Source organism: Balaenoptera physalus (assembly GCF_965194825.1).
Source record: "Balaenoptera physalus genome assembly, chromosome: 19".
In the NCBI taxonomy this organism is placed as follows: domain Eukaryota; kingdom Metazoa; phylum Chordata; class Mammalia; order Artiodactyla; family Balaenopteridae; genus Balaenoptera; species Balaenoptera physalus.
In genome coordinates, this window is record NC_138900.1 from 19,333,021 (window position 1) to 19,355,868 (window position 22,848).

General features: G+C 44.1%; 1 long non-coding RNA gene across 6 annotated transcripts in view; it reads left to right on the plus strand.

Moving 5' to 3' along the window:
* The window catches only part of LOC309649056, a 92,396-nt gene that overhangs the window by 3,607 nt on the left and 65,941 nt on the right, over positions 1 to 22,848 (plus strand). For all 6 annotated transcript variants that reach the window (XR_014256934.1, XR_014256935.1, XR_014256936.1 and 3 more), the window contains exon 2: positions 1,623 to 1,730. This is a non-coding gene — a long non-coding RNA (uncharacterized lncRNA). The remainder of the gene's footprint in view (positions 1 to 1,622; positions 1,731 to 22,848) is intronic.

Here is a 22,848-nt window from a genome sequence, read left to right on the forward strand (position 1 = left end):
GTGGTGTGAGTGGAGAAGATAAACACAAAAATTTTTCCTGACTTTCTATTTAGCTCCTGTGGGGCTGTGAGCAGGTAGGCTGCATCTTTCTGATGTTTTCATCCTGCCTGTAAGACAAGAAGTTCAATTTATCCTCTTTTTTTAGCTTCAAATGTCTGGCACGTGGAAGTACAGAGTTCAATTATTGGAGTCCTCTGGGTTCAAAATGGGACTTCATCATTAAGGATAATGGCAAGGCTTGATTTTATTAATGAATGAAAAGATGGCTTGATGTAAGTTAGAAGGAATGTAAGATTAAAAGACATGATATATTATTATATATACTGCTGTCAGTAATAAATTAATATTAGCGCTAGGTTCCTTACACTTTGCATCTGAACGTACACCTAGAAATACTTCATAATTATAGTTCAGGTCTCAAGAATCAGCATAAATTATCCATCTGTCATTCATTCTCTGCTAAAAGCCACAGACCTACATCATTTCAGCAGCACATTGACATCTAAAAATCTCTGGTGCTACGAGGCACACATATTAATTTGTTTCTTATTGAGGGCCAGAATAAACTAGAAGGATACACTGATAATGACCAGGAAGAATTGGAAAAAGAGCAGGGGGCATCTATTCTCAGAGTTGGGGTTTGCTTAACTTTCAGCTCAGCTGTTTTTGGGTCTGAGCCGCTAACTGGTTTAGGAGAGGCCCACGAGGAGCTCAGACTGTCAGAGGACCTAAAGCAGCCCTGCAGTCCTGGCGGTGATGGAATTCTGTAGAGTTCCCTTGGTCCCTGGACTCTGTCTTATACCACCAGCACCTGGGAGTAAGGACAAGAATCAATGGTGGCGACATCTAGTGGCCTACCTGGGATGTGCAGTCAAGCCACAGAACACTCCAGTGGGAAGCAGGACATTTGCCTTCTCCAGCTAACCCAGGCCTGACCCCTGGTTCCCTGAATCAGTCTAAGAGTTTGCTTTCTGGCAGAGCTGTCCTGAATTCATGTTGATTTATGGTTGGGGTCCAGGAAAGGCACCAGCAGGCTGGGTGTGGAGGTGGAGCGGGGCTGCTCGTGAGGGTGTCAGGAGGCTCCCTTCAGTCTGGTCTGCGTGTGCCACAGACTCAGGGTTGGGCAGAGCTGCACGGAGGAGCAGGCAGCTGGCCTCCGCCAGACTGTCTCTCTGCTTCAACGCAGACTGGTTATTGGAGCGCTCAAGCAATTTTCAGTCGTCTTTGTCAATAAAGTCAGTCTCTTTTCTACCAAGGGAATGAAAATGAGATTTTGAGGCCGCCAGAGGGCTGTCTCCTTGGGCCACTTTATCTGCCCAGGATCCTCAGCTGAGTTGGGTGGCAGCTATTTGCTGTGTCCAAAATCCTGTTGACAGGTAATACCACCTGCTTCTGAACAAGACAGTGTGATTCTAATAGGGTACCGTTAAATTCTTCTCACAGAAACGGTTTCCTTAACGCAGTGACCTTTATTGATGAGAGGGGCAGAGGAAGAAAATGAAAAGAAGAAGGAGAAGATGAAGAAAGACACTAAGAGGAAAAGTAACTGCTAATCAAACCAAGAGGGCCTGGCTGAAGGGTAATCCTGTGACCTCCAAATGTGTCGTTTGTTATTTCGACAGCTCCTCTTGAGGTGATAGACTAGGAGAAGCTGCTGGCATCACCATCAGCCGGCTGGGAGTTCCACCTCTTGCTTCCTTAAGACATCAGTAAATGGATAACCACAGACAGTAAGTAGACTACCTTCTAAGGTCCTCCAGTCTGAGCTCTTCATATACTATGGAAGACCAGGCATGAGGAGCATTGTTTGATCTTCTGGGGTGTTTCTTTCATTGAGAAAGAGACATGAGTGAGAAAGGAAAGGGAAAATGCATATGGCACCCAGAGATGGTCCGTACTGTAATTGTCATGCCTTTTCTGGCCATGAGGCCGAAACTAGTCTTCAGTGGCTCCAGCAAGACATAAGATTGGGAGGATCCAGCTGAGGTCTATTGTGAGATGGAAGTGGTATATCCAGAATCAGGCATGCGTGGGGCTGCTGCAGGGCACATGTGAGCTTCATGAGCAAGTGGCCAGGCTCCCATATCATCTACCCCTCTTGCACTAGCACCTCTCCCTCAGCTCACACCTCTGGGTCCCATGGAGGGAGAACCCTGTGCCCAGCTGATGGGAGGGGAGAAGCCTGAGCTAAGGTCTTGAATAAATCAGCTTGGTATGTGGAAGAATATGGACCAACATGAATGGAAGTGTGCGGTAAGAGTGAACACAAGGCATCTGTCTGGATTGTGAAGATGCTTCTGCCTGGCATGGAGGGCTTGGAGTGGGGAGTAGGGAGAGCTTTGCCCTGAAAGGCACGCTGGGGCTGAGGCTGACCTAGCAGAGACAGGCAGCAAGCATCTACTGGGGGCCCTCGTGGTGCAGGGCCCTGTGTTAGGGGCTCTGCTTATCTTGTTTCACGCATCTTTGTGGACTTGGCTCTGCAGTCATTAATTACGTGTGTAATCCCTGCCTCAGCAACTGTCTACCCTGGCAGAGAATGAGCTCCAAGAACCCAGGGAGCTTGCCAGTTTTGTGCATCAATATTCCCCCTGGCCTAGAATAGGACCCCGAATGCAGTTACACTCAGTAAACACTCGTTGACTGAATGAAGAAGTGATTTCATTCAGCAGACATGCTCCCAGATCTGGGCTTTATTTGAGGAGCTACTTGAAAGCCATTTTGGGGAAGCACAGCAATTTGATTGAGAGCTGGGGGCTTGGGAGAGAGAATAAAGATGGTGTCCGGTTAGGGACCTGGGAATTGACTCCAGAGAGGCTCTAAGAATCCAGGCTGTGGACTGGGTCTCACCTGAGCTTCAAAACCTATTAACACTCACTGGCTATGTGATCTGGGGCAAGGTACTTAACCTCGCTGTGCCTCTGCTACTTCATCTGTAAAATGGGGATAGTGATACCTATCTTGCAGGGCTACTGAAAAATTTAAAGGACATAATGTATAGGAAGCACTGATATGCCCGATCGATAAACAACAAGTATTATTATTGCAAAGGTTCAGACTGGAATGATATGAAATGGAAGGAAGAGATGGAGGTGAGACTGCGATCGGAGAACAAGTAGCATTTGAGGCTAATTGGAACTAGGGTGTGCGGTGGAGGGCCAAGGAGCACCTCTGTTCTTTCAGCGTGCCCTGGGTGGGAAGGACAGACAGCTCTGGGGTCCAACACCAATGGCAGAGGCAAGCACGGATGTCAGAGGACACACGGAAAAGAAGAGGCCAGGATCACCGAGCTACGCTACAATAAGCTCATCAGTCGTGGAATTTGATGTGAGCCCAGTTAGTCATGTTACATACGACTACGTGCGTTTCCAGCCTATTTTTCCTAAACGTGGATTTTTTTTGGCAACAGAATGCGTGCTAACACCCTAAGATTTAGTTACATTTTGGTTAAGAAGTCCAGAAGACTTTGGACTTGGCTTTGAAAAATTGAAAGTGAATTGAATTTGCATTATTTAAGTGGCTTATTCAGATTAACACTGCTATCTCTTCAGATTTAGAATTTCAAAGACTCAAGATTTGATATTTTAGCAGCAACAATGACATCTAGGGGTTGGTTTGTACAGGTTTAATCTTAGATATATGTCCTCTACATTTTGAAAAATAGGGGTGCTAACACATTGATTCCATTTAAAATGTCTGGACCGTGTGAACTTGGTTGGTGGCCAGGGCAACACTGATGGATCAAAGTAAGGAAAAAGCTGGAAGTAACTTCTGCTGTCATCTAAGAAAGCGACTTTCTTTCTAAAATTGCAGCACTTCTCAGTTTGCTGAATATACTTATTTCCCCCCTGACTTTTTTTTTTTTAAACTAATTAATTAATTTATTTATTTTTGGCTGTGTTGGGTCTTCGTTTCTGTGCGAGGGCTTTCTCTAGTTGTGGCGAGCGGAGGCCACTCTTCATCGCGGTGTGCAGGCCTCTCACTATCGCGGCCTCTCTTGTTGCGGAGCACAGGCTCCAGACGCGCAAGCTCAGTAGTTGTGGCTCACGGGCCCCGTTGCTCCGCGGCATGTGGGATCTTCCCACACCAGGGCTCGAACCCGTGTCCCCTGCATTGGCAGGCAGATTCTCAACCACTGCGCCACCAGGGAAACACCCCCCTGGCTTTTTAACCAGCGATATGGCATCCTTCTCAGCTCTCCTGTTTGAGCCTCGACCACTCTTCCTATGGGTGACAGAACTGTCTTCCCTGCATGGAGAAGGGCTGGGACCACAGGTTCTAGCTCCTTTCAGGTTTTTCCATTCTTTGATGAGCCAGTGGAGGGAGTCTGACTGTTCACCTCTTCTCTACCCTACGATTTTACCAGATTCTTTTAAATGGGCCATTCTCTTGACTTTGTGGCTTTGACTGTCAGACTCAGAGGGAGCTTTTGGTCTGTTGTCAGATAGTCAACTAACAGTGGTGATTGAGCATCTTCTGGGTACAGTCTTATCCATGTGCATGTGCGCATTTCTGTGTGTGTGTGTGTGTGTGTGTGTGTGTGTGTGTGTGTGTGTGTGTCCCATGGGGTTCAGGTGGGATTGATAGGGGCTCCAAAGGCAATACACCTGGGTTAAGTCCATGAAAAACATAGTTTATTTAGAGGACACCAAACATACATGTTAGTAGGAAATAAATTATACATGAAAACATCTATGAACATACTGGAAAAATTCACAAATATTCAGATAATGTTTAAGGTTCCTCACAGCATGAAAATTCTCTGATTTTTGTGCAGATTAAAATTAGTACCCTGTTATACTGATGCATAATAATGTTGGTAGCAGCACAAGAATTATAGTTTTTTTTTTTCTATGTTCTAGTGAGAGCAATGCAAAATAGGACTCATCTCCATTGGTGGGTATGAGTTGACCCTCAGTGTTATCAAGCTGTGAGGCTCATTTCTGGTTTGCAGAACTGTACAGAATGAGCTGAGTGTTGGGTACCACTCTGGAAATGCACACCCTGATCGTTTAAGTTTTTGATTATCTTAAGATGGGCTGGGAAATCCTTTTGTTCCAACCCTTGCTGTTGACCTTTCCTTTTCTCTCTTTGTCCAGTTTTCTGCCATAGCAAGCTGAGTGTATAGAACCGATGCATCACCAGGCTGTCAGTTTCACCTTCCAAATAATCCTCAAATCTTTCCCTTTCTGGTGGTGCCTAAAAATCTCCAACGCTTCTAATAAAGATCCAGACCTTTACCCAGCCTTCGATGTCTGGCCTGATGTCCCTGGCCACTGCCCCAGCGTCGGTCCCATCACAACCGCCCATCCTTAGGTGTTTTTTTTGTTTCCCAGCTGCACCGAGCCTGGTGTCCTCCTACCTCCTCCCACTCCTCTTCACGTGATTATCTCTTACTCTTCCTTAGGTCTCAGAAAAGTGCTGTCTTCTCAGGGAGGCCTTCCCTGACTTTCACGACCAGGTTAAATCCCTTTACCCTTTCTTAGAGCCTTGTGCCCTCTGGTCACAGCTCTTGCCATCGCTGTAGTTTATCTGTATGGTTATTGCATCCATGTCAGAACGGATGGATTTTGTGATGTCAGCCAACATGCTGTGTTAGTGTAGTGCCTGGCACTAGTAGATGCTGATGAAGAAACAAACGTTGAATGAATGAATGATAAATATGGTGGAGTTTGTCTTAAGTGACTGAGATTCTTGTAGTGCTTCAGATTCATCAGTCCAATATCAAATCACTCCGATTTAGTCCATCCGGGCTATTATCACAGGAAACCATAGACTGGGGACTTATAAACAATAGAAATTGATTTCTCACCGTTCTAGACGCTGGGAGGTCAAAGATCAAGGTGCCAGCAGATTCGGTATCTGGTGAGCCCCCACTTCCTGGTTCATAGCCATCTTCTTTCTGTGTCCTCACACTGCAGAAGGGTCGAGGGAGCTCTCTGGGGTCTCTTTTATAAGAGCACTAATTCCATTCATGAGGGTTCCACCCACATAATCTAAGTACCTCCCAAGAATCCCACCTCCAAATACCATCACACTGGGGATAGGTTTCAACATATGAATGTTGGGGGAACATAATATTCAGTCTATAGCACTCCATTTGGTTGTGCAAAATAGAGAACTAGATGATAGACAATATGGGTTAAATTTATGTGAGTTCTAAGACCCACTGAGGAAAATTTGATTTAAATGAATACTTCACATCATGGGGTCTCAGTGTTGAGTACAGAAAATTCCAATTACTTGAGTAGCCTCACTGATCAAAGGTCCTCCTGCTTATTAACACCGAGATGCTGTAGAATAAAGAGACACCTGGTATGGCCAGTTTTGCATTGATGAAGTTCATCTATGTTAGCTGAGAATTCTTGTGATCCAAACCCAGGCAGAGTCCAAGAATGGGAGTTGCATTCTCACAGCTCTAGGGAAGAACTATAATACATTCCACTCTCTCTTGGAAAGAATTTTCTAAAAATCCTTTGCCTCACTAACCTCAGGTAGGTATAGTCTTGATGTTTTATTTATAAGGGAAAGATGATCAGGCAACATCCTAATTTGGAGCAGAGATTTGTTGCTTATAATCTACTTTGAAAAAAATAGGAGTAAACTCAAGGGGACGTAGCGTTAGCGCCCAGAGGCTTTTCTTGGGGCATTTTCTAATTGTTTTTGTATTTATCCTAGATTTCTAAGTCAAGAAAAATGGCAAGCATAGAGGTTAAGGGCACAGATTCTGGGCCATGCCTGGGTTTATTTCCTGGCTCCATCACTCACTAGCTGTATAATCTTGGGCACATCACTTTGCTTCATTGTATCCTAATTCCTTGCTTTTAACATGCAGAGAATAACATTCCAGATTTCACAGTCAGTCGTATCATGTGGGTTTTATGACTGAATACTCTAGAGAGTGCTTCGAGCATGCCCCTGTAGAAAGCATATTTCAGCCTTAGCTATTATTCTTCCGTGAGAAGTGGAGGGAGATGTGCTTTTGCCTATTCCAATGCATGGATAGAATTTGTGGTTTGCAATCTCTCTCACCCACTGCTTTGTTTTAAAGCACCTAAGGTATGTGCGGTGCTAAATAAGATGCTATAGGGAGCCCCCCTGCTTTCAGGAAAGTTATGACCTAGTTGGAGAGAGAAGGGCCCTTTAAGCACAATTGCAGAATGTACTGAATCCATTTATTCAGTCAACAAATATTTCTTGAGCACCTACTGTATGCCAGGTGTTATTCTAGGCACGAGGAATACTGCGGTGGAAAGAACAGACCAAATCTCTGCCCTCGTGGACCTTAGAATCTAGTGAGGGAAGATAGAAATAAACAGGTAAACAGGCAGACCAATAAATAGCATGACTGCAATCTATGAAGAAACAAGAGCAAATGAGAGGTTAGAAAGTACAGGAGGAGGTGAGAGTCAGTCACTGTTGTAGAGAAATGGAGTGTTCAGGCAAGGCTGCCTGGAGGTAGACCAGAAGGATGAAATCTGGGAATTGATTGTTTCAGGCTTGGGGGACCACAAGGTGGACAGAGCCTGGGCTGAGCTACACCAAGCACAGGAAGGCCAAGAGGCAACCCAGAGAGTCTTGAAGAAAATGATGGGCGTGGACCAGGGGAGTGAAGGAGGAAGGCATTTCTCTATTCTGTTGGTGGGACCCAGAGAAGGGACACCAGAAGGAGCAGTGCTGCTTATTCCTCCCTCACTGTTGTGAAGGGTGTTGGGACTCTGTGAGGTTCCTATAGCTTATGCCCCATAGCCAAGCACTTGCCATTTTCTGCGGCTGGTGCCAGGTCAAGCTAAACCCCTTCTCCTCTCCCTCCCGGTACTGTGAAGCTGAGGCAGGTGCAGTGATGCCAGCCAGGAGCTCAAGAGCAAATGGGATTTTAAAGTTGTTAGGGCATTTTGGCATCTAGTTCCCCGAGATGAACAAAGTGTCTTGTCTGGTAATTGCAATTAATGGCTCTGCTATTCAAGCATATCCGTCAATAAATCTCCTCTAATAACTGATTGGGCACAGTTGTTGCCATAGTTATGTCTCTAAATTGAGCCCGGGGTAGTTGGCCACGACACTGACCTTACAGGGGTCAGGGCTGCTTCCTGACTGTATGACTCCTATCCCAGGAATTAAAGTTATCCTCCGAATGACTGGCTTCAAGCCAGCTGAGAGACAAGCTCAGCCCCTTGCCTTAACTGCTTGGAGATTTCCTGTAAATCTTTTAAATGCGAAATAAAAATCTTTGAAACTCTATAACGTCAACAGTTGTAGTAATTAATCCTGCCCAACCCACTTTTGTACAATGCTGGGATGTAGTTAGCGGGAGACCACCCATCAGGTCTGTGATCATGGGTATTATTCACGGCAGGCCTCACCTCAGCATCCCTGCTGACGAGGTCAGAACCTCACCATGCAGTCCTTGTCTTCAGTGCCTCTCTTCAAGAGAATTCCTTCCCCCAGCCCGAAGTTCTGTCTTTAGGGGCCTTTCCTTTCTCCCGTGGGCCATTATTCTGCAGCCATCATGTTGGCTTGTTTGGTTAAGGGCTTGGATTTCTGAGGCTCCAGCCACTACTTCAGAGACCCCATCTGGCCCTTTTCCTCCTCAACTCGTGGCAGGCCTAGTGTTTCAGGAGATCTTGGATTTCTAGGGTGCCATACCAAAACCAAGTTGGGAACACCTAATGAGGTGGGGGTATTTTTAAATGTGTCTATTTATATGTTTGAGATGATTGCAGGTAATTACACAGAAGGTAGAAGAAGGGATCTGGGGGCAGAAGTACTTGGTAAAATAGTCTATCTTAATTTATATCTGTGTAAAACCTTGGGTGGGAGGAGGAAAGACAATGGAAGCTTATTTCCTGACTCTGGCTAGGTGCAAGGCTTGATTTAAGTTTTCCGAACTCCATTTTCGTTGCTCCCCATTTTTGCCTTCTTTCTCTTCCTTCACTGTTTATCTCAGAGTGAATGTCATAGGATTTTAAGGCTGGAAGGATCTTAGGGAATGGGAAGAGCAGTGACGTTGTGTGACCGAGGGGCCCGGAGAGCAGAGGCGGGGACTCAGCAGTCCTGCCGTGGGCCCAGTTTCTGCACCACCCTCCTTTCTGGGGGGTCCCCCTCACATGGTGAGGCAGGGCTTAGCACGTTACCTTCCCTTGGTGCCTTTCTATGAGAAAAAGGGAGAGGAGTTTCCATACGCCAGAAATCTACAAAGGTATCCCTCTAAGTCTAAGTAGTCCCGGTTTATTGTTTTGCCTCTGACTTTTTCAGTGACCTCCAAATATAATAAAAATGATGGTGTCTGTTTTCCAAATGGACAAAGTTTGTAAAATTCCCTGGGTCAGTGCAGGAACACTCAATCTTTTCAACTGTAACATTTCAAATTAATAACCAAGAGGAAACTAACCAGCCCAAGTGTGGGTTCAGTGGGAAATGCATGTGCTTTTATTTCCCGTTTTTAATTTTTTTTATTAAAATTTTTTTTATTGAATGAAAGATTCTTTAAATTCTATAGTGCTTTACAGTTTTCAAAAGTTTCAAAATGCATGTGCTTTTAAAATGCTGCCTATCCGTGGCTTAGTAGTTTGGTGGATGTTTGATGGAATTTGAATCATTAAGCAATGTCAAACAGAATTTTGGCTTCACTGTTAATGATGTGGCATTGAAGGAGCTATAAAAATAGCAAGAGATTTGTTTTAATAAAAGGGAAAACGGAAAGTCAAATGAAATCCAGTAAACCAATGAAGATGAACAGCTGGAAGCACCCATGTCCTTTCTTCACCTCCCTTTTCTCTCTGCTGGGCGCTCTTCACCACCCCTACTGAGGTATTCCACACAGACAGCCAATGAGTGCCCGGTGACCCTGGTCCATTCCTGAGAAATGGTGGGAGGACTCCTCACCCATCGCCTTCTCCCAAACTGCGAACAGCTCCAGGTTTCTAGATTCTGTGCCGAATGCATTTCTTCTGCATCCTGGCTAGTGCTGTTCAGTGGGCACATCTAGTGGTCATCCCTGTGGTATCTAGGCTTAGAGAAGAAGCGAAATGCACACCATCTCTGCTGAACTTTGAGTTCCGGTCGAGGGCAGACGGCCGATGGCCGGTGGGGCTATCCACCGCCATGCTGTGTATGTCCAGAGTGCACTTGGCGTGTCCCTGGCTAGCCTGGCCACATGCTGGCAGCAGGAACAGGAGGGCTGGCTCTCGTCCTCGCCACGTTGGGGACTATCGGGAGTGAGGATCCCTAGGGAGAGATAGAACACAAGGAGTTGCAGAGGAATTGAAATGAGAACTGACAGCTAGGGAAAGAGGCAGAGCAGAATGAAAGGAATGTGGAGACCAGAGAAGAAATACAAGTTCAGGCTGGATCAGAGCAGAGGAAGCATCCAGGGGGAGGTGTGCTTCCAGCACCTTCCCTTGACTACCCTTCCTCCTCCCTTCCCCCCTCAGGAACTTCTTTATCTCTTCTTCATAATTTTGGCTTTCCCCTTGAATTACAGTCTAATGTTTTATTTTTATTTACACATTTCAAGTAGTTAACACATACATACAGTATAAAATTCAAGACAAAAGTGGGTATACAGGGACAACTGTCTCCCCCACCTAGATGACTATTCCCCCAGTTCTTCTACAAAGGAACCATTGTTAACAGTTTATCGTATTTTTTGCAAAGAGATTCTATGCAAATACATACATCCAAAGCATACCGTATACACTGTTTTGCACATTGCTTTTTTCCGCCTGCTTCCCCACATGATCTTGGAGATTGTGCCATATTGGTTCGTAGAAATCTGCCTTGTTGATTTCAAAGGCTGCACAGTATTCCATTTTATGCACTTACTGTAATTTACAAGTCTTCTGTTGATGGACATTTAGTTTGTTTCCAATCTTTGGCTGTAATACATTTCCTTGTACAGACATTTGGTGCACTTGTATGTATATATCTGAAAAACAAATCTTTAGATATGAGATTGCTGGTCAGAGGGTATATGCATTTTAAAATTTGAAAAATATCACCACATTTCCCTCTTTTCTAATTTACAGTACCACCTTGCCAAGCCAGTGGGATCAAAAGTTGATCTTTGACAATCTGTTAGGCAAAACATGTATCTCTTTGAGTGAGTCGGCTCCTTGGCATTTCCTTCTCTGTAAACTGTTCATTCGTGTTAAGGGTAGTTTCGATAAATCCATTTGGAAGAGAGTCAGGTTCAGAGAGGTCACCAACTGGGAGAGATTTAAGAAGGAGAGGAAAAGAGCCAAGTGAGCTTTATGAAAGAAAAATAAACTCAGGGACTATTTCTTTTTCTAAAGAAACCACTGTATCTGGATTATGCCCTGTCAATATGCCAGTTATGCACAGATGGCTCTTTAGTTTGATGGATTGACATTTCTTCCCCTGGACTGTGATATAAGAGCCTTTCTTCTCACAGACCTGGTACTCACCATGCCGTCCTAGCATTACTGGAGTATGTTTTCATTGCAAATTGCATATAAAACCCATTGTTTCATTGCAAATAAAAGTTTAGATTTACTGTGACGTGACCACAATGTGATATTTTCATCCATAAAGCCCTCAGTTACTCACGTGCTTTAGTGCATTAGACCGAAGTGAGCCGTCTCATTTTCAGTGAGTGACCTTGAGGTGGCAGCAACATTACATTCAATTCTGTGAGGCACCAAGTCCATTACAAAGTGAAAGTAAAAATTGCAGTAAATCAGAATAACACTGATTGTTATAATTTTATTATCAGAGCATTAAGTCAATAAAACTTATATGAAATGTCATTTGCATCGTATACAATTTTTACTAGTTATCCAGTATGTCTTAAAAGCATGTTTAAAACAACAAAATGAAGAAATCGGTGATAAATTGTACAAAAGCTGGGATTTGTCTTGCGCTGTAGTAAAACTAAATTCTCTTTTGATTCTTTACTTTGTAAAATATTCTTTTTGCAGACTTTTAACTATACCATAATGCCTTATATCTGCCCAACTGCATTTAGTGTCCTATTGTCTGATAACTTATTTTCCTGCAGGTTGTCTGGTCCTTTTTCATTTATGATTTTATATAGGAGGGTCATCTAATATATCGTATCCTTTCAGGAAAGGAGAATGTGGGTTTTTTTTAAATAATGAGGAATAATGAAACTTATTTATGAAGGAAGTCTGAAAAATTTATCGAAGAATCTCTATAAGAGAGACACGCAAATTAAAAAAACCCTGCTTAATAGCATATTCATTACCAGGGAGCTTCCAAGTAATGAAATAGTTGTGTAAAAGGCAGGGTATTAGGTGATGTAATATTGCTTATATCAGGTACAATACGTGATTACTATGCATTTTTGTCTTGTCAATTGCTATTAGATTATCATAGTATTGCTGTGTAATTACTTAAGATGCAAGACACTAAAAATGTTTAGGCCTATGTTTTCGCGACTTTTTTTTTTTGCATTTTATGTGATGGATTGCTGACATGTAAGTTATAGGAAGTTGGAAAAATGGATTCTGAATGTGTCCCTAGTTTGATAATATTAATGGTGTTCTGGTTATCACTTTGGCCTTGGTCTTGATTAAACGTTTTTCAGAAAATGCAAAGTTAAGGCACTCTGCTGTAACGTGAAGACATTGGACGGGAAGTCAGGAAGCTTGCATCCCCCTTCCAGCTCTGCCACCATCAAGTTCTGTGGTCTCAGTTAGTGGCTTGGCATCTCTGAGCTTCAGTTCTTTTGTCTGTTCGGTGAGCTGGCCTTGGAGTAAGTGCATATATGCAATTGTTCACTCACTCAGCAGACATCCATGAGTGCCAGCTATGGGCTGGGAACTGTGTTGACGGTTGGAGATCCTAAGATGAATGAACACAACTCAGGCCCCGAGGAACTCACAGTGCAGTGGAGAAGGAAGGTGTATAAGCAAAGTCTCAGAGCATGCGCCATGTAGGGTGTAGTGATGGGGGTCATGGCAGGTGATCATGGCTCACATAACAGAACTCAACACTTACTCTGTACCAGGCGTGTGGTGAGTGCTTTGCATGAGCTGTTTCTTATAACCCTCTCCCTAACCTCATGTTGCAGAGGAATTATGACCATCCCTGTATTACAGATGAGAAAACAGAGGTGCAGAGAATTGACCCTTATCAGGACACTTATCAGTTAATAGATGATGAGCTGGGATTTTTACACAGGCACTCTTCATCCACATGCCATACATATCCACGTGTTCCTTTTCTTCCCTTTTATCTCACTCAGAAAATGACTTTTGTCTGAAGAATGTAATGGACTGCTACTCCATCTCTTGGATGATACTCCTAGGGGAGGGGCAAACATCTTAGAAGGAAACTGAAGCACAGAGAACAGTAAACAGAAGTGACTTGGACCTTATTCAGAGCCTGGGTCATCTGTTAGTTGTATGGCATCTTCATGGCCCTCTGATTCTTTGCTAACTCAGAGTGTAAAGGAGTCTTGGGCATCTCCTTTTGGAATGATTCATACCACTAAGAAGTGGAGTCATGCAGTGGTTAGGAGCAGACCTCTCAAGCCAGACTGCCTGGGTCAATCCCGGGAATAAGACATTTAATGTCTCAGCCTCGGTTCATCAGCCCTAAAATGGAAATATCAATCACGGCTCCCTTGTAGATTTGCCCGAAGATTAAAGTAGACAATCTCGGTGATGGCTCGAGCCCAGAGTCTGCATGGTAGAAGTGCTCAATAAGTATTTTCCATAACTGTTATTATTACTGATGGTCTTTTCCTCCTGGGCAATCGGCATAAATAGATATGTCAAAGGAAATCCAAAACAAAATTAAATTAGAAGCTCACATTTTATCTCAGTGCAACTGATACAAAGGTCAAAGTAATGTATAGTTAAATGTAAATAATAGAGAAATGCCTTTTGGTAATGGCAACCAGCATTGTGAATCTCAGATAAGTTGATTATTAGATAAGATACTATTCCTCTCTCACAAGAAGTATTGATTGAATTTTGGTGACAGTGTCAATTTGAGGGGGCTGATTGAATATGTTGGAAAATGTTTGTGTAAAATGGTCTAACAAGACAAGTTCTGTGAATTGCACTAACAGCTGCATGTCTTCATATAGTTCAGAATGGACCTGCCTTCTGCCTGCTCCTTTGTGTGCTGATATGTGTTTCACCCTCTTGGAGCTGAGAGTTTGGCCATAACCCAATCCTCTGTCTGTATTGGATTCTAGAGCAACTCTTGTCTGTCAGTTGTCACAAAGCCACATATTGCCTTGATAAAGCTTATTTACTTGTTATGGAAGCACCTCACAAACACATCACCAAACAAAAGTCCCACATGGCTTTCTCACACTGGGTTCTTTGAGAGAGGCACAGGAGAAATACCCTCTTTTGGAAAGTGACTGTATTTGCTTGAAATATTAGACCACAAAGTTTAGATCACAAAACACGTAAAAGCAATTCATGGCTCTCCAGGGCACAACCTTTCAATGTGCCCATGTTGGTGTGAAACCAATGAGCCCTGCAACTTCTGGCCTTGGCCTACAGGGCCACAGGGCCAGGAGCAGAAGTTCCACTGTGATCAGTTGCCAATGTGCATTGAATCAGATGCTCAGGGTGGCCTGGTGTACACTTCCCAAGTCTCCTGACAATATTTGTCAGCTTATAGTCATCTTTCTGTTTTTGGTAGTTGAGAGGGACCATACAGCTTGTCAGAAAACCAATGGAGGGCTTCCCTGGTGGCGCAGTGGTTAAGAATCCTCCTGTCAATGCAGGGGTCATGGGTTCAAGCCCTGGTCCAGGAAGATCCCACATGCCGCAGAGCAACTAAGCCCGTGCGCCACAACGGCTGGACCTGTGCTCTAGAGCCCGTGAGCCACAACTACTGAAGCCCGTGCTCCTAGTGCCCTGCAACAAGAGAAGCCACCACAATGAGAAGCTTGCGCACCGCAACCAGAGAAAGCCCGTGGGCAGCAACAAAGACCCAACACAGTCAAAAATAAATAAATAAAATAAATAAATTTATTAAAAAAAAAAAAAGAAAATCAGTGGACAGTTTGGCTTCTGGTACTTTGAGGGAGTGTCTCTTGCACCCACACACATACTCAGACACACACACTCATGTACACTGATGCACATAACACTCACAAACACATGTGCATATGTGTGCACTCACATTCTTTCCTGACTTCTCCTCTAAGCTAAGAAAGCCTTTCATTCTCATCATGAGTCAAAACCATGTTATTGCCACCCAAACCTTTTTTTTTAAACATCTTTATTAGAGTATAATTGTTTTACAATGTTGTGTTAGTTTCTGCTGTATAACAAGGTGAATCAGCTATGTGCATACATATATCCCCATATCCCCTCGCTCTTTCTTGCGTCTCCCCCCCACCCTCCCTATCCCACCCCTCTAGGTGGTCACAAATCACAGAGCTGATCTCCCTGTGCTATGCGGTTGCTTCCCAGTAGCTATCTATTTTACGTTTGGTAGTGTATATATGTCCATGCCACTCTCTCACTTTGTCACAGCTTACCCTTCCCCCTCCCCCTATCCTCAAGTCCATTCTCTAGTAGGTCTGTGTCTTTATTCCCATCTTGCCACTAGGTTCTTCATGACCTTTTTTTTTTTTTCCTTAGATTCCATATATATGTGTTAGCATACGGTATTTGTTTTTCTTCTTCTGACTTACTTCACTCTGTATGACAGAGTCTAGGTCCATCCACCTCACTACAAATAACTGAATTTCGTTTCTTTTTATGGCTGAGTAATATTCCATTGTATATATGTGCCACATCTTCTTTATCCATTCATCTGTCGATGGACGCTTAGGTTGCTTCCATGTCCTGGCTATTGTAAATAGAGCTGCAATGAACATTGTGGTACATGACTCTTTTTGCATTATGGCTTTCTCAGGGTATATGCCCAGTAGTGGGATTGCTGGATCGTATGGTAGTTCTATTTTTGGTTTTTTAAGGAACCTCCATACTGTTCTCCATAGTGGCTGTATCAACTTACAATCCCACCAACAGTGCAGGAGGGTCCCCCTTTCTCCACACCCTCTCCAGCATTTATTGTTTGTAGATTTTTTGATGATGGCCATTCTGACTGGTGTGAGGTGATACCTCATTGTAGTTTTGATTTGCATTTCTCTAATGATTAGTGATGTTGAGCATCCTTTCATGTGTTTGTTGGCAATCTGTATATCTTCTTTGGAGAAATGTCTATTTAGGTCTTCTGCCCATTTTTGGATTGGGTTGTTTGTTTTTTGGTTATTGAGCTACATGAGCTGCTTATATATTTTGGAGATTAATCCTTTGTCAATTGCTTTGTTTGCAAATATTTTCTCCCATTCTGAGGGTTGTCTTCATCTTGTTTATGGTTTCCTTTGCTGTGCAGAAGTTTTAAGTTTCATTAGGTCCCATTTGTTTATTTTTGTTTTTATCTCCATTTCTCTAAGAGGTGGGTCAAAAAGGATCTTGCTGTGATTTATGTCATAGAGTGTTCTGCCTATGTTTTCCTCTAAGAGTTTGATAGTGTCTGGCCTTACATTTAGGTCCTTAATCCATTTTGAGTTTATTTTTGTGTGTGGTGTTAGGAAGTGTTCTAATTTCATTCTTTTACATGTAGCTGTCCAGTTTTCCCAGCACCACTTATTGAAGAGGCTCTCTTTTCTCCATTGTATATTCTTGCCTCCTTTATCAAAAATAAGCTGACCATATGTGCGTGGGTTTATCTCTGGGATTTCTATCCTGTTCCATTGATCTATATCTCTGTTTTTGTGCCAGTATCATACTGTCTTGATTACTGTAGCTTTGTAGTATAGTCTGAAGTCCAGGAGCCTGATTCCTCCAGCTCCATTTTTCTTTCTCAAGATTGCTTTGGCTATTCAGGGTCTTTTGTGTTTCCATACAAATTGTGAAATTTTTGGTTCTAGTTCTGTGAAAAATGCCCTTGGTAGTTTGATTGGGATTGCATTGAATCTGTAGATTGCTTTGGGTAGTATAGTCATTTTCACAATGTTGATTCTTCCAATCCAAGAACATGGTATATCTCTCCATCTGTTTGTATTATCTTTAATTAAACTTTTTAAAAATTGTCATTTAATTTCATACATTGATGGAAGGTAGCTTTCATCATCTCCTGTCAGCAGCCGGATGTTCTGATTAGCTCTGTGCAGTTTTCATTGAGGTAGCAGTTGCAGCTGAACCTCAGCAAACCAAGGTTCACCCTCCATTGAGACTGTGACCACCAGAGTTGTCTTGCCCTGACCTTGTGGGAAGGAAGTTTGGAAGTGAGCTATTCTACCCATCAAATGTCCCCTTGTAAAGGGAGCAGGGACATGCATTTCTGAAAACTTCCTGGTATCAAAGCTGGCACACCCTTTTCCCTTCTTTTCTGGAAAGAAGAGGAGGAACATGGAGAGGGTAACCACAGATTTTTCAAGGTAAGTGGCAAACTCTAATGCAGCTCAGTGAGCATGCTCAGAGATCAGACTTGGCTCAGCCCAAGGTTTTAAGTTCATCTGAGTCAATAAGGGAGAGCCCATGCACAGACTCCTGCTGGGGATGGTTCTTTTTCAGTCCCCTAAAGAAGAAAATACCTACGTTCCTGGTGTTGTCACACACAGGAGGACTTTTCCATTTACAGTTGAGATGAATGAAGTCTGATGCCTTTGGTCCTAAATTCTTACTCCTCAGGTTCAGTCTTCCCTAGGCCAAACTCCCAAAGTGTACTGCTTCTTTCAGGACTCTAAATTATCTTGAGCCTGAAAGGAAAGAAATAGACAGGCCTAGTTTTCCCAACAAGAGCAGAGGGCAGAGAAAGGTTGAAAAATGGATTGAGCTCTTCCCTGGAATGATCCAGAAAAGATTAAAAAAAGGCCCATTATCTGGGTCATTTTAGCTAGATGAATTAAAGATTTCAAGATGGTAACCTGATTGAACTCATTTTCTTTATCATCATCATCATGATCACCGTGACAATCTTCTTTTTATTTTAAGAAAAACGTGTTTAAGTGCTGGGAGGGATTCTGGCAGCCCACCTAGAACTGTAACTCACCAGGTTAACAGGCTGCAGTGTTTCATGCAAAACAAATCACCGAGCTGGCACTGAGCAATGTGAAATCTAACTGGCTAGAAACCGTGTCTCATTAGAGGCCATCCACACAGCAAGCTAATGTACTTGAAAATAGTCACGTGATTCCTTCACAGGAATCACAGAAGTGATATTTGCTACTGGGCAGCCAATCGATCCCCTCGAATCTGTTGGCAGTTTCTCTTCTTAGATATTTTGCCTCTTCTAAAATCTCATTCCTCCTCTGAACCCTCAGTTTATTTTTGCTCACACACTTCCACCAAATACACTAGAATCCTCAACAAAGACACTCTGTGAAGTTGGCTTTAAGATGCACTGGCATAAGTATAAAGTCTGGATCCCCCACCAAACAGTTGAGTTAAGGCCTCTCCTGCCCTTTGCACATTAGAAACAAACACATATCTGACAGAGAAAGGACCTGCCTTTGGTTGAGTCTCCACAGAGTGGATGTTTACATTTATGCCAAGATTTGTTCCTAACCTCTGCTCAGCATTTGTTTTTCTGAAAAAGTAGCGGAAAAATCATCATGTGCAAACAAAAGCTAAAACATTTGCAGAGTTGAGTGCTACTGGCACTTATATTTCTTATGAGTTGGCTCCTAAACTCCAAAAACAACAAAAACAAACAAACAAACAAACAAAAACCCCTTGCCTCTCTCCAAAGAATGATGGGACAGGGTTTATCATTACTCCTGATGCACTGATAACTCATTTCCATCAAAGAGTTGTTTAAGCCAAAAAACTCCAGAAGTCACCCTGAATTTCTTTGTTTCTATGCCTCCCACGTAACCCATTAACAAGTCTTGTTGGCTCAATCTTAAAAAAATCCCAAGTCCAGCTACTTCTTTCCACCTCTACTGCCATCATTCCAGGTCACCATCATCACTTACCTAGCGTCTGTGAGAACTTCCTCTTTAGTCTCCCAGCTGCCACACCTGCCCCCTGGAATCCACTTTCCGGACAGTGGCCAGAGTCATCTTTAAAAAGCAAAAGTCAGTTCCTATCACTGCTCTGCTTAAAATCCCTCAGGGTTTCCTGATGCCCTTAGAATAAAACCCAAATTTCTTGTCAAGGCTCCTTCCTCTTACCAATTTTGTCTGGTACCTTTCTCCCCCTGTGCTTTAGCCATGCAGACCTCCTTTCTGCCCCAAAGTCACTGATGGACCTTTTCACAGGCTGTTATGGATGCTCAGAATGTTCTTTTTCTGATCTTTGCATGGCTAGCTTGATCTCAGCCTGCAGGTCTCTTATTAAATGTCACCTCTGCAGAGAGAACTTCGCTAACCACTCAGGCTACACTAGAGGCCTTTTTGACTTGTCAGGTCTCTCAATCACTCCATCCTGTTTTGTTTTCTTCACAGCATTTACAGTTTTCTGAGTCATCTTGTCTACGATATATTTACAACTTAATTGTTGGTCTTCCTTTACTAGAATGTAAGTGCCAGGAGAGCAGGGACCTTGTTGATGTTCTTGGCTGTGTAGAAATTCAGCACCTAGGACAGTGCCTGAGCCTTTGTACACCCAATGAATGAATGAGTCATCTCCAGTCCCCAAGGCCAACACATTAAGGCCTTGAGTTCTCTTTCTTTGTGGTCTTTTTCTCCACAATGGCCTGTTGATTTATATCCCACTCTCCTGTAAGTTTTTAGCTGAGCCAGTCCTTCCAGTTTTACTTTGTCCCCACCGGCTGTGTTGGGTCTTCGTTGCTACGTGCAGACTTTCTCTAGTTGTGGCAAGTGGGGGCTACTCTTTGTTGCAGTGCACCGGCTTCTCATTGTGGTGGCTTCTCTTGTTGCGGAGCACGAGCTCTAGGTGCATGAGCTTCAGTAGTTACAGCATGCGGGCTCTAGGGCTCACGGGCTTCAGTAGTTGTGGCGCGTGGGCTCAGTAGTTGTGGCTCATGGGCTCTAGAGCATGGGCTCAGTAGTTGTGGTGCCTGGGCTTAGTTGCTCCGTGACATGTGGGATCTTCCCAGACCAGGGATCGAACCCGTGTCCCCTGCATTGGCAGGCGGATTCTTAACCACTGTGCCACCAGGGAAGTCCCCAGTTTTACTTTTTATTCTTTACAAAAAATAGCCTTGGAGTTGTGCATCTTGTTGCTCTGTCATTGAAGTCATTTCATGCAAAGCCATCTGTGACTGTTCCTCAATATCAGAAACAGAGCAGTGTCCAATGTTAATATCCCAGTGTTTGTATGCAGAACTAATCTGTCCTAGGATGACAATGAATCAGAGGGGAAATGCTGAAAAACACACTCGAGGGATCTTAGTCCCTTGGACGGCCCTTGCAAAGTCAGGAGAGGCCCCCTTTGCTGGAAAACCAGCTTGCTTGCCCTTCTGGGGAACTGGTGCTGCCTAGAAGCTGCACAGCCCAGTCACTGCAAGGAAACAAGGTGAAAAGGGTGGGAAAGTGGGCACTGGAAGAGCTTCCATGGAGAAGGGCTGCCCAGCACTCCCAGGTGGACAGCCACGGTAGGGGCAAAAAAGCACTTGTGCTTTAGCAGGATAATTTTTCATAATATAAGTTGCTTTTTAAAAAAAATTTTATAAGAAGAGTAGATATGTATACATGACTGGCCCTTCACATTGCCACTGAAGGATACCTACTGCTCTAGCCAGAGAAATTCCTGCTGGCCCTAGGAGGTCAGAAACCGTCATCCCTCTGGAAGGATAAACATTCTATCCAAAGCAGCCTATTTCCTCAGACTCCCAAGTTCTGAGGTTTTATGAACTGATTATTAGAAAGAGGAGGCAGAGATTTTTCTGCTGGGTAAAATCAAATGGGGAGATGGTTGCAGGGAACTCAGGGATGGAGAAAATGAAAATTATGAAAATCAATAGTGCATCTGAAGTGATCTTACAGTTCAATCTGAGCAGTTCTTTGCACATGTAATTTGTGAGAAAATTCATTATGTCATGGTGGGAGCAAACACATTCCATATAAATGCACAAATGCTCTGCTAATAGCCACCACCATCCCCCGGTGTGTTGTGGAGAGGGTTGAACTAAAATCTCAGTCATAGAATGTTAGGGCTGGAAGGCCATGAGCCCATTTTAGGGTTGAGTAAATAAAGCCCAGAGGGTGAAGGAGCTTTTCTAGGGTCTCAAAAATCATTAGCTACAGAGCTGTACCTGCACACAAGCCTCTGTCTCCTACCCTGTGTTCTCTCTGCAGCCCTGATGCTAGCTCTACCTCATCCCTGGGCTTGTGTTTTGCTCACATGTCGACTTGGACATGGCCCTTGCACTCCACAAGTCCTTACCCCCAAAGGCACTCATGAGCACTGGGATGGCAGAGAGAGTCATAGCACGATGACCTTCTAGCATCCTCAGTAGAAAGTTCTGGTTACCAATGACCACTGTCGGTCATTCCCAATTGTCCTATGTGCAGTGCCCAGCACCTGGCTCTTCATCATATCAGGATCCAAAATTTCTCTCCTCTCTATGCCAGACTGCTCAGATCTTTCCTCAGTCCTACCCTCAAACTCACAAACCCAAATCCAATGCAACAAAGCATTCTCCAGTTGACAGGATACACTTTAGAGGGCAGTGTGCTTGCCATCTTTATTACCTGAGCATGCTCCTGGAGTTTTACCCCCAAACCACAGGCAGCTTATCAAAGTATTTCCTCTAAACAGATCAAGTTTTTCTCCAGGAGAAAATCTGAAATGAAACATTTCCCTCTTGTCCTATATTCCTATCACATCGTGGAGACTCTTAAGCTGGCTTCCCAGGGGCCTCTTTCAATCTCTCTTTTCTGCTCAGGGAAGCTTATTGGCAGCTTCCCTGTTGTGTATCTGACCTCCTGGACCAGAACGATGATAATGATGGACCACATTCTCCACTGCCTTTGTGACAAGGTGTGACTGCCCCCCCCCCCCGTTGGTATGCCAAAGTCCTCTCTCTTCATACCCACGCGTGGGTGGGGCTCCTCCCCATGACCCTGCTAGGTGCCCAAGGGTCTCCTTTGGTTTTACAGTAGTCTTAGAAGATACTGCAGGGAGTTGTTCTTTAGGGGGAGCTGGCTGGTGACTTGCTGGTCCCCACGCTCTTGGTGACTGTGTGTGTGTGGGGGGGGTGGAGGTGTCTACTACTGAAGACACATCATTTGGGCATGAAGATCGTGGGGTGGGGACCTGCTGGTGGGGACTCTGCCTGGTGAGGCTCCTAGGTGTCTCAGTATCATCCCTCCGGTGTCACCCAGCAATTCCTCTCTCTTCTATCAGGGGTGTGGGAGGGCCCGCTTAGCACAAGGTTTTCCTCCCTTTTCCCTTAAGCCAGGCCTCTGCTTCCTGCCCACATACCACTCTGTCACCCATTCCCACTCCAAGCATCCTCGACTCTTCTTTCCTGTGGTCAATCCCAAAGCTATGCTCCTTTATATAGAAGCACAATGATCTGATCTCTGTTTCCTGGAGGGTCTGGGGAAGTTTACCCTGCAGCAGAGGAAAGACCACATGTAGATTGAGTTTTCCTACACAGGGGGTGACCATGGCCCCCGCCTCCCCCTCTACATGCCACACTCCTATTGGGTGCAAAGTGTTTTATATATCTTATCTTTAATCCTCCACAATGAACCCCAGGGTGTGGATGCTATCATCCCCATTTTAAAGATTAACAAAGCAAAGGTCTGAGGGGTTCTGATACTGGCTGGAGGTCACCCAGCCATTGACGGCGGAGCCAGAGACTGAACCCAAGCCTGCCTGCTGCTAAGGACCCACATGGCTCATAGTGAGAGCCCCCAGGAAAGAAAGCTCTTCCTCTTCTTTTAAAAACAGACAGACACAGGCAACTTGG